The sequence below is a fragment of the Miscanthus floridulus genome, chromosome 8 (genome assembly GCF_019320115.1).
Source record: "Miscanthus floridulus cultivar M001 chromosome 8, ASM1932011v1, whole genome shotgun sequence".
Classification (NCBI taxonomy): Eukaryota; Viridiplantae; Streptophyta; class Magnoliopsida; order Poales; family Poaceae; genus Miscanthus; species Miscanthus floridulus.
Genome location: NC_089587.1, coordinates 195,793,160 through 195,803,610, shown reverse-complemented (window position 1 = coordinate 195,803,610; position 10,451 = coordinate 195,793,160). Strand labels below are relative to the sequence as shown.

Genomic DNA, 10,451 nt, shown 5'->3' with positions numbered 1-10,451 from the left:
CCTCCCGACGCTCCCCCTCTCGCATTCGCTCCCTCACTCCCGCCGCCGAGTTAGGGTTTCGCCGCTCCCATGCTCCCGCCGCCGACGCGTTGAGTTGTCGCCCGCCCAGCCACTCCCGCATCGCCGCACGGCCGTCCGCTGTCCTTCTCCCTTCCCCCTCCCCCCCTCCCCCCCGTGCCGCTCCCACGCTCCCGCCGCCGACGCTTGCAGTTCTCGCCTGCCCAGCCACTCCCGCTTCGCCGCACGGCCGGCCGCTGTCCTTCTCCCTTCCTCCTCCCCCCCTCCCCCCGTGCCGGCGACAGAAGCCGCCATCCACCTGGCCCGTGTCGCCGTATTCGGTCCGGGCTTGCCCTCGCAGATCCTCCGCGTCGTCCTCGTCGTGTTTGTGGACAGATCCACCCCCTTCGTCGGCTACGGCCTCACCTCCGACGACTCCGGTAAGTACCCGACTTGCTTCAATGTTCTGCCGATTCATATGTTTGGTGTCCTTTCCAGATCTGACTTGTAGTTGGTGCATACACATTAAATCCGTCGTTTCCTATCCCATTTTGGCTACAAACTAGTAGATCTGCTTCGTTAGGGTTCGAGTTCGTGCTTCCAAGTGTGGTTGCCTGTGTACAGCCAGATTATATCATCTACCGCTTATGTTTGCTACACATGGTCATGGGCATGGAGTAGTAGGTTTTGTTTCTAGATTTGATTTGAGCGGGAATTCGATCGAGTGTTGTTGTTCCTCATTCTTTTTGTATCATATATATCTGCGACATTCACACACACACACACACACACACACACACACACACACACACACACACACACACACACACACACACACACACACACACACATATATATATATATATATATATATATATATATATATATATATATATATATATATGTTCCTCATTCTTTTTGTATCATATATATCTGCGACATTCATATATATATATATATATATATATATATATATATATGAATAAACGTTGGACGATCTATTGCATACTTTTTATGGATTTTTTTCCTGGGTTTGTTACGAATCAGAAGCTTTTTTTTTCCTGCTCAGTGCTCAACTGCTCACCTTGTGTTGCCACTACTAAGTTAGCGCAGGCTATGTTGGTCTGGCTCACCGTCATGAGGTCGTTTGGCTGGATAGTAGGTTGCATTTTGATTCACAATTTTTTCATAAAAAAATTAATATAACTGCACATCAGTTGTGTGGACATTTCTGCATCTTCATCGAAGTCTCAGTTTCCCCGGTAGTTTAAACTGAATACTCCTATTTTGCCCCATTTGGTCATTCAAGAAGGTACTGTTTCAAAGTGATGACTATGTTATTTCTGCAACTCGGGAATAGTAGTAGATGGCTGGCATCTGCTCGATGCATGATGCATGGTATGAATCATACAGTTGTTACAATTATGATGTGACGTTTTCTGCACAAAGATGGACAACCTATGGATTCTTTAAATTTGCAATGACCCTCATCATACAGCTTCGATCTTACTGACAGATTAACATGTTCACCATGTAGGTGTGCACTTTCCAAGTTCATATACTGGCACCGTCGTCAACAGCTTCCTGCTCCTCGCCGGAATCCTCCCGGTACAACTTGCGTTCCAAGCGCTTGAAGCGAGAAATCAAGGCAAGTCCACATTCTGTCCATTGCTTCGTGTTTGAGTTATTTCGTTCTTTCCTTTAGTTTTTTTTTCGGTACCGTTACTATGCCCTCCCACAAACGACAATAGCCCTTCCACGTTCCAACAGATGCCTCCGAAGCGTGCAAGTTGGACGGACGACGAAACCAAGCTGTTGCTGGACCTTTGTCTTCAAGAGAAGGAAAAGTGTAACTTCAATCAGCAGGGCCTCACCACAGCTGGCTGGTGCAATATTTACACTTACTTCCCCCGTTTTGATAAGAAACAGTGCAACAACAAGCTAGGTTACCTCAAAAAAGCCTACCTAACATGGAAAGAAGGGCTTACAGCCACTGGGCTTGGGAGGGACTCCCAAACGGGCGCCATTGCTGCTGATAGTGAGTACTGGGAAACTCAAGAAGTTCCGCAGCCCATGAACTCGGTATGTCAGCTTGTTACAAGTTGTGATTAGATATGATATACTGTATGACATGTCATTTTTTTCAGGATGGCAGTCAACCTGAAGTACTACGTGGTAGGCAACCGCGGTACCTTGACCAATTGGAGGCACTGTTCGAGGACCGCAACCGGAACACCGACTGCTTTGTGTTGGCTGGTGGCATTCGGGACTCAACGCCCTCTGCTGTTCCGCGGAGGCTAGACTTAGGTGGCCCATCCAGCAACCATTCTGGTTCTAAGAGGGACACCAGGGACCATGTTGTCAACAGCCCAGAAAAGAAGAAGAATTGCAATGTGGAGGAGTACATTGCCCGGTTGTCTGAGACCATTGTTGCAAGGAGCGCATCAAGGGATAGGGAGCGGACCCGTGAACAGGCGGAGGTAGACGAAGCTATGCACCTTTTACGAGAAGATGGTGTGCCAGCCACTTCAGACATGTTCTTCTTGGCAACAGATCTGTTCAATAACTCAGTGCCCCGGCGGGTGTTCAGGAACCTGCTGACAACCGAAGAACGGATGGCTTGGCTGACATATCAAATGAACAAGCACCAGAAGTAGTTCAGCTGCTGGGATGTTGAGTTTGGCGTCAACCAACAGTGGCATTTCAGTGTCGGCATTTATCCTTTAGATTCATTGTTGTCCTACTTGTCTTAAGGTTTCTGTATTGTAATGGGGCCTGTGGCCAAAAACCATGTTTCACATTCTTCTTCCCAAACTCGTTCTAAGTTGTTTTATGTGACGTATTTGTTTGAGTTGCCGGAGATTTTTTGGTTCTTGAAGCTAACACATATTTCATTGGTGCCATATGCTTTACTTGTTCTGCATTTACAGAAATCATAACCGTTTACTTGTGTTGCAGGAATGTCAGGGACTGCTTGTAGAGAAACTCACTGATTGGCGAGGTTGAAGGTGTGTATCCTTAGAGTTCAGTAGGTTATGACTGGTTAGTATTTCAGTTTCTGTGAACTAACCTTGAAGTGCCTTTGTTCAATTTCACATATGCAGGTTCGTGGGTCCGGTTTTTTTCCTGGCACGTGATTTGCAGCTGAGAGAGCATCAGAAGAGGGAACGGGGATTAACTCTCAGTGGCCGCAAGCTTCCTGCCGTCCCCTGGTTGGTTCAGTGCAAATCGTCCAAGGTTCTAGGTCATAATGGCTTCCTCAGGTATTCCTCCGCACTAATTTGTATGTACTGTTGGCACACGTTCATGTCCAGAGATTTTCCATATTGCATTGGACGCCAAATGAACTTGGTTTAATTAGCTTCGAATGACAATAGGTTGTCAGGCCTCATTCTCCATCTGTTGCAAATCTAACACAGATAGAATTGCTACCTCCATAGTTCCATCCAACAATGACTTTGAAGGGGGAAATTGCAACAATTTTGAAAATTTCGAACCTGTGTCATACAAGGATGTGTCCTTCAATAATTTCTTGGTGACCATGATCCTGATATAAAAGAATCCAAACATAGTACTATTCACTATTCAGTTAGCAGATCTTAGCTAATGTTTCTCTAAAACAGCATCCGACAATTAAAAAATGCCAAGCAAACTTTACCACTACTATCAGATGATGGAGCTCTAGAATAGCATTATAGCCATTTCCATGGCATCATCATCACTTCATTGGATCGATGCATGCATGCCCTTCGTACTTTCGCCATCGTATATGTATACCATAATGGTGCTTAGTACACTCACCCTGCACACAACACACAGCACACGGCCAGGTTTGACCTTGCAGAGCTAGCTGATGAAGTGCATGAACCAGTGTCATTGTAATATTAGATGTTATTTGTGCACATATTTCATTCTGTTATTTGACTCTGGGTGTTTTCAACTTGCAGCCAATTGGAACATGGACAACAGCGACGAGGAAAGTCAGAACTCAAGTGAAAACAGCTTCAACGAGATGGTGAACGCAACTATGGCTGCTGGTCTAGCAGTTGCGCACATGCTGCATGTACCACCACAAGGTAACCATGTTATCCAAGTGCCTGAGCTTATTGGAAGGCAGTGGGTAGACAAGCTATTGTCATATGCTGGCCGTTGCTTTGACAACTGTCGAATGAGGCCTGAAAGTTTGGTTAGGTTGCATAGCATACTAACTGATAGCTATGGGCTAACAGGCAGTAGGGAGCTTGAATCAATAGAAGCTTTAGCCATGTTCTTATGGGCATGTGGTACAAATCAATGCCAGAGACAAATGCAAGAGAGATTTGGGAGGGGGTTGGGGACATGTAGCAAGACATTTGCTCATGTGCTGGCAGCCGTGGCTAGGTTTGCGGATGATGTGATTAGGCCTAAGGACACTAGTTATTTAGAAGTGTCGGCTGCTTTGGTGGAGTACAAACCGTTTTTTGATGGCTGCATAGGCGCCATGGATGGCACGCACATAGAAGTCATAGTTGATAAAGGAGTCCGTGATAACCATATTAATAGGAAAGGAAAGCCAACCCAAAATATGGTTGCGGTCTGTGACTTCGACATGAGGTTCACGTATGTCGGGGCGGGGACAGAGGGTTCCGCTCATGATATGCGGGTGAAAAGGAAGGCAGAAGCCGATGCATCTTTCCCACATCCACCGTCAGGTAAGTTGGAGCTTAGTCTTTTTGGTTGTGTCATGCTTGAGCTAATTGGATGGTAACAGATTCTGTCCTATGAAATTATGTAGGCCGGTATTATTTGGTGGACTCCGGTTACGCACTTCGACCCGGGTATCTAACGCCGTATCCAAATAAGAGGTATTGGGTGAAGGAGTTTGAGACAAGGGGGCCTGCAGATGCGCAGGAGTTGTTCAACTGCCATCATTCAAAGCTGCGTAATGTCATAGAAAGAACATTTGGGGCAGCCAAAGCGAAGTGGCAGATGTTGAAAGCCGTACCCCACTATCAGGGGATCAAGCAATCCCAGATAATCCTTGCTCTTTGTGGACTGCACAACTACGTGCATGAGCTAGAGGGTCAGCACAAAGTACGGCGGTTCAGGCAGCCGACAGACCTTGGCCCTTTGACTCAAGTGGTAGCTATGGCGATGGGAGATCCTAATGACATGGAACATGTCCGCGAGTGGATAACCTATGGACTTGGACTCATTGGGATGACAAGGTAAGTGAAACAATTTCAGTTTGTGGAATGTTATCTGTTAAGTCATGCATTTGTCATCCAGGCTGCCTAGTTTGGGTCTAATGAAACTATGTTCACATGCAGGTGAAGTAGTTGCGTACAAGGTGCAGCAGGTCCAGTACTATAAATTTGTTTGAGGTATTACTAATAAAATCTTTTTCCAATATCTATGCTTCCTTAGTGTTTCTTGTAATATGACAAGTGGATACACAAGGTGATGCACATTGACACTTAGAATTAACTGCAGTTTCTTTTAGCAGTAACAACATGAACATGTTGTGACTGGTGCCGACACATAAGATGGGCCAGTACATGTACAAGGCTATATTTTGTAGGTTGAGTGTCACATGCACATTTTCTTCACACTGCTGTTGCATTATCAAAGAGAGTTGAAATGGTTTGTTTCTTGTCTTGTTAGTTATGATAGGGATACATGGAGATGATTGAGGCAAATCAGTTTAGAAGGGTTCATTTCAGGGTGTTGTACTCTTGGCCCTTGGAAAATAATCTGAAAGTGTGGGCGGTAGGAAATTGTCAGTTCTGTTTTTGTGGTTACTCAATCATAATAGCATAATAGATAACTGACCGCCTATAAGCTTGCACTATGATTCAGCTGAACCCTGCCTGCTTTGCTATTTGTGATAAGGCTGAGATGATGAACTACCTGGTGACCTTGTGTTTTTTTGCATGAGAGTACCGGTCTAGCAGTAACAACATGAACTTGTTGTGACCATGATGTGTAGTAATTTCCTAGCAGGATCACTACACTGACGGGACTATGTTGTTTATTTGTGAAGTACTGCAGAGTAGCAATATGTTGGTTTGAGTTAGCTTTAACCATTTCAAGACCCTTAGAATTGGAACCTTGAACTCTAGATGCAAGCGGTGTACTGATTTGTACTTGTGTTTCTCATTTCCTTCGCTTCATGTTTTTCCAGAGCAAAGCTGGTGGTTTCGTTCCTTGCTGCATCGATGGATCAAGGGAAAGCTCGGTCAGCGCTGGAACGACAAGGCTTAGCATTCCTTTGTGGCTTATAAGCTAGACTAGTCACTTGTGCTCATGTATGTCATAGATTTGTGTGAAATTATGGCCAGCAGCAGCTTGATCAATGTTTAGGAATTTTTTTTGTTTGACCATGTATCTGAATCTGCCTATGTACATGGCTGTTTAATTGTTATGTAGCACAATCAGCCTTCAGGTAGTGCTGTTTGAATTTCAAATCGAAATGCATTTAATACTATTGTGGGGCCATTTTTTTGAATCACTTCCTTGCTGATTCAGTCGGCTGAACATGCAACTGTTGACTGGAATGAGGCACTGTGCTATCCTTTCAGCTCCAACAGGTTTCAGACAAGTTCTTAACCAGCCGAACACGGCCTATACCCATACCCACTCCAATGGGCAAGAAACATTCATATGCCTCCATGGGTAAATAGACATCGAGTTTCGAGTCACGGGTCCTAGCAAACTGCTGTGAGGGCGATGGCTTCATGCCATTGCGTTGGTAGATAATCTGACATCGGATGCCACAAGGAGAGTACATATCTACATAATTAATTATACACTAAATAAGCAGTAGCCTTGTACTAGGAATGGTAGCAGGATCTACCTAGTATCTATCCGTGCTCAGAAATTAGTAACGAGGTCTCGTTTAGATTGCAAATTTTTACAATCTAGACACTGTAGCATGTTTCATTTGTATTTGACAAACTTTGTCCGATCATGGACTAACTAGGCTTAAAAGATTTGTCTCGTGATTTACAACTAAATTGTGCAATTAGTTATTTTTTTATCTACATTTAATGCTTCATGCATAGGTCCAAAAATTGATGTGACGAAGAGAGTGAAAAAACTTGGAACTTTGAGGTAATCTAAACAAGGCCTTGTTTAGATCCCATCAAAGTTCCAAGTTTTTTCTCTCTCTCTATTACATCAATTTTTAGCCGCTTGTATAGAGTATTAAATATAGGTAAAAAAATAACTAATTACACAGTTTAGTTAAAAATCACGAGATAAATCTTTTGAGTCTAGTTGGTCCACGATTAAATAATATTTACCAAATAAAACGAAAATGATATTATTCATCAAGTTGAAAAAAGTTTCGATGGCCCGACTAACAAATCCGCCGCCAACGCCCAACGCGCCGACGATGGTAGGGCCAGCGGGTCACGTGACGAGAACTGGTGTGCAGTGCAGTGCAGTGAACCGCTTCCGCGTCCGCCTTCAGCATCATCGCGTCCCATCCGGCCGGGCCTTATCGCCGGGGAGCGGTGGCCCGCCCGCGACGACGACTGCCACAACGGCTCGCGTGATCCCCTTGTTCCTGCCTCCGCGCCTCACACTCATGACTCCGTGGACGCCAAATTCTGGCGGCTGGTCAGATTTAGAACAGCCTCTCCGTTGCCCATGCGCAACGCTCCGTGCTCCCGCTGCGGGCGGTTCCTGGAATTCAAGGTGCACATGCTGCTGCCACGCAAATTGCGGGTGACTCCAATTCTGTCCGCTTTGGCATGCCAAAACTGGATAAATAATACGGAGTATAGAGCATTCAAATCCAGTGGAAATTTTCCGGTAAAACCCTTTGCAGCAAAGATTTGAATTCCTACAGGTCATATGAAACTCAGAACTCATGGAATGGCTTCTTTCGTGATAAGACATTTGATGGAATACCGCCAAGAAACTAATCCTCATGGAGAATTTTCTTTCTTCTGATCCTGCCTCTTACTGAATTCCTAAGTTTATTCTTTCAATTTCCTATGTTTTTCAATCTATAGGATTACACGATGTTAGCGCATTCTATTTCTATGTTTTAATGGTTGTGTTGTGTGATGAGGACATCACTCATTCAGATGTACCCGCTGATCCTCCAACCGTCATGCAAGGTCTAATGACCCGAGCTCGAATGCGTCAACTCAATTTAGAGGTAAGCTCATTCTTAAACGATCCTTTTTATACTTTTGAGAATAGACTACTACCTAATGGTGTTATCTTGCTTAGGAACATTGGAGAGGGTCATGAGGGACTTGGAGGAAGTGGTGGAGGCGATGATGACCAGCAAGGACATCCAACAGAAACTGGAGGCCCGGTCCAACATGATTTTGAGTCTGCCTCGGCCTCCAGAATCAGTCTGCCTTAAATTGATCACCCACGGCGCATCTAGACTTTGTTTTCGACGATCCACATATGGTTGGAAAGCTAATTTGATAAGGAAGACAATTCAAGTGGTCTCACGTCAAAAGCCCTTTCAGAATCAACGGGAATCGTCTAAACAAGTCCACGTCTAAAATCTGTCAGGGTGCTACGACACCGTCTTTTGGTCCGTTGGACCGTGTATCGTGTTTGGGCCCATTAGGAGGCGCATCCAGGGTAGACGACGACCCTAAGTCATTTATAATCATACGCCGCCGCCGTTATTAGGTTTTGGATTTTGCTTAGATTAATCTGTCGGGAACAGTTTCGCCGTTCATCGGTTCGTGAGACCCCAACTTTGTGAGATTAATCATTCATCTATAATTTGGTTGCTTTCTTTTTTATTCTTGATTGTATTCTTCGTTGCACAGGCAGGGATTAGCCTCCTTGGTGAGGTCAGTCGGATCCGTGTCTCGGTTGATAACCAGAGGAGTTATGGTGCTAAGATTGTAATGTTCGATCTTTCGATCTAAAGCCAGATCGGTGTGTCATTCTCCGCCATAACGATAGTTACCACTACTTGACGGAAGATCGGGATCCATGTTCCCATTAAATGATAATCAGAGCTAAGGTATACCGTCAGGTTCACATTTATCCTCTAGTTTTGAGTGTTTCGCATTCGTCCCATAGTCCAGTGTCATACTCCTTTTTTTTCTGTCCTAGAACCTTCCGCGCTATAACATTTGCATGTTTCAGTTTCAGAGTCCGTCGTGTTGAGTTTGTGTCCTAGTCGAGATCTTGTTGCTTATTAGGTAGTGTTAGAGTCTAGTTCATGTGCTTTACCCTATCGTTTCCATCAAATCCTTGCTGCCGTGACCAATTTTGCGCGTATTATTCTCGTTTTGTCCTTTAATTCGGAGTCAGTTCATAAAACTGGTCTAGTTTTTACATACGAACTCGGATTTCGACGTTTCAATATCAAAATTAATTAGAATTTTTTTTGGATCCGTCCGTCCCCTGCAGTGCTGGGTTTGGAAAATTTTATTTTAGTAAAAAACTGGTCACAAGATCCTCTTTTCGTGGTCACAAGCTTTTTGTTAATTTTGAGCACGTCTTCTGATTTTTCCACAGGCCACACCTTTCACTTATTTAAGCTTATATTTTCTGTGGTTACTTCTTTTGTGCTCCTAAGTAAAGAAAAAATATCAAAAAATAAAAAGAAAAAGTCAAAAAATCCTAAAAAACACAACGACAGAAAAAAAATAGAGAAAAAAGAGGGAACAAAAGTGGAACAATTTCTAGCGGAGCATATAGAGAAGGTCAAAGTGAGTTGTGTTAGCGTATGCTGCTTGGTTCCTGTTTGTGTTGCTCTTGCTATCCACCAAACTTGTTTGTCACACATCTGGCATCTTGCTATCCACCATACTTGTTTGTCACACATCTGGCACTTGGAACATTTTAGACCAGCAACGAGAACTAGTACTTTGGACTATAATTCAACATTACTTTCTGTTATTGACTTGTATGTCAAATATACATATTATTCTTTTGTGTACCTTCCTAGCTCCACAAACTCTTTAGATCAGTACAGAAAAAGGCCCTTGCAATCTCGGTACCACTACCTCACAGGTATCACGAACTAGCTGTCGGTTGTACCGCCCACCCACTGCTTGTGTTGGTAAGAACTTTGTAAGGGCTTGGTAAGACGCTTCCACTTGCTGTAAAAAGTGACACCACTGCAACCACGTAGTCATTTGGTAGGAATAACTTTCATCGTTTATTCCTGTTTTTGTGTTTATAATGGCAGGAGACGATCATACTAGAGATAACAGTCCTAAGGATTTCAACGAGTGTGTCAGCCAAGAGCAACTGCAAGCTGCTGTAGAGAATGCCTAAAAAGGATGAATGAGGCCATCAGAAAGATTGTCACTAACGCACTCATTGAACTCAACATTGGCAACAGCATGGAGAGATTGGATAAATGAATTTTCACGCTAACCGACAAGGTTACTGAGTTGGAAACCTTGGTGGCGGTCAATAACGATGTCTCCGGCAGCAACACCAATAGTCTCTTGCCAGAAGACACGGTGCATGATGCC

General features: G+C 44.2%; 2 long non-coding RNA genes across 2 annotated transcripts; both read left to right on the top strand.

Moving 5' to 3' along the window:
* The first annotated feature begins 1,542 nt into the window (after positions 1-1,542).
* On the top strand, positions 1,543-3,254 carry LOC136474461 (uncharacterized). Its single transcript, XR_010762931.1, has 3 exons — positions 1,543-2,079; positions 2,956-3,005; positions 3,102-3,254. It is a non-coding gene; the product is annotated as an uncharacterized lncRNA (long non-coding RNA).
* Positions 3,255-5,075: 1,821 nt separating this feature from the next.
* LOC136474460 (uncharacterized) lies at positions 5,076-6,369 on the top strand. Its single transcript, XR_010762930.1, has 3 exons — positions 5,076-5,204; positions 5,307-5,360; positions 6,161-6,369. It is a non-coding gene; the product is annotated as an uncharacterized lncRNA (long non-coding RNA).
* The last annotated feature ends 4,082 nt before the right edge of the window (positions 6,370-10,451 follow it).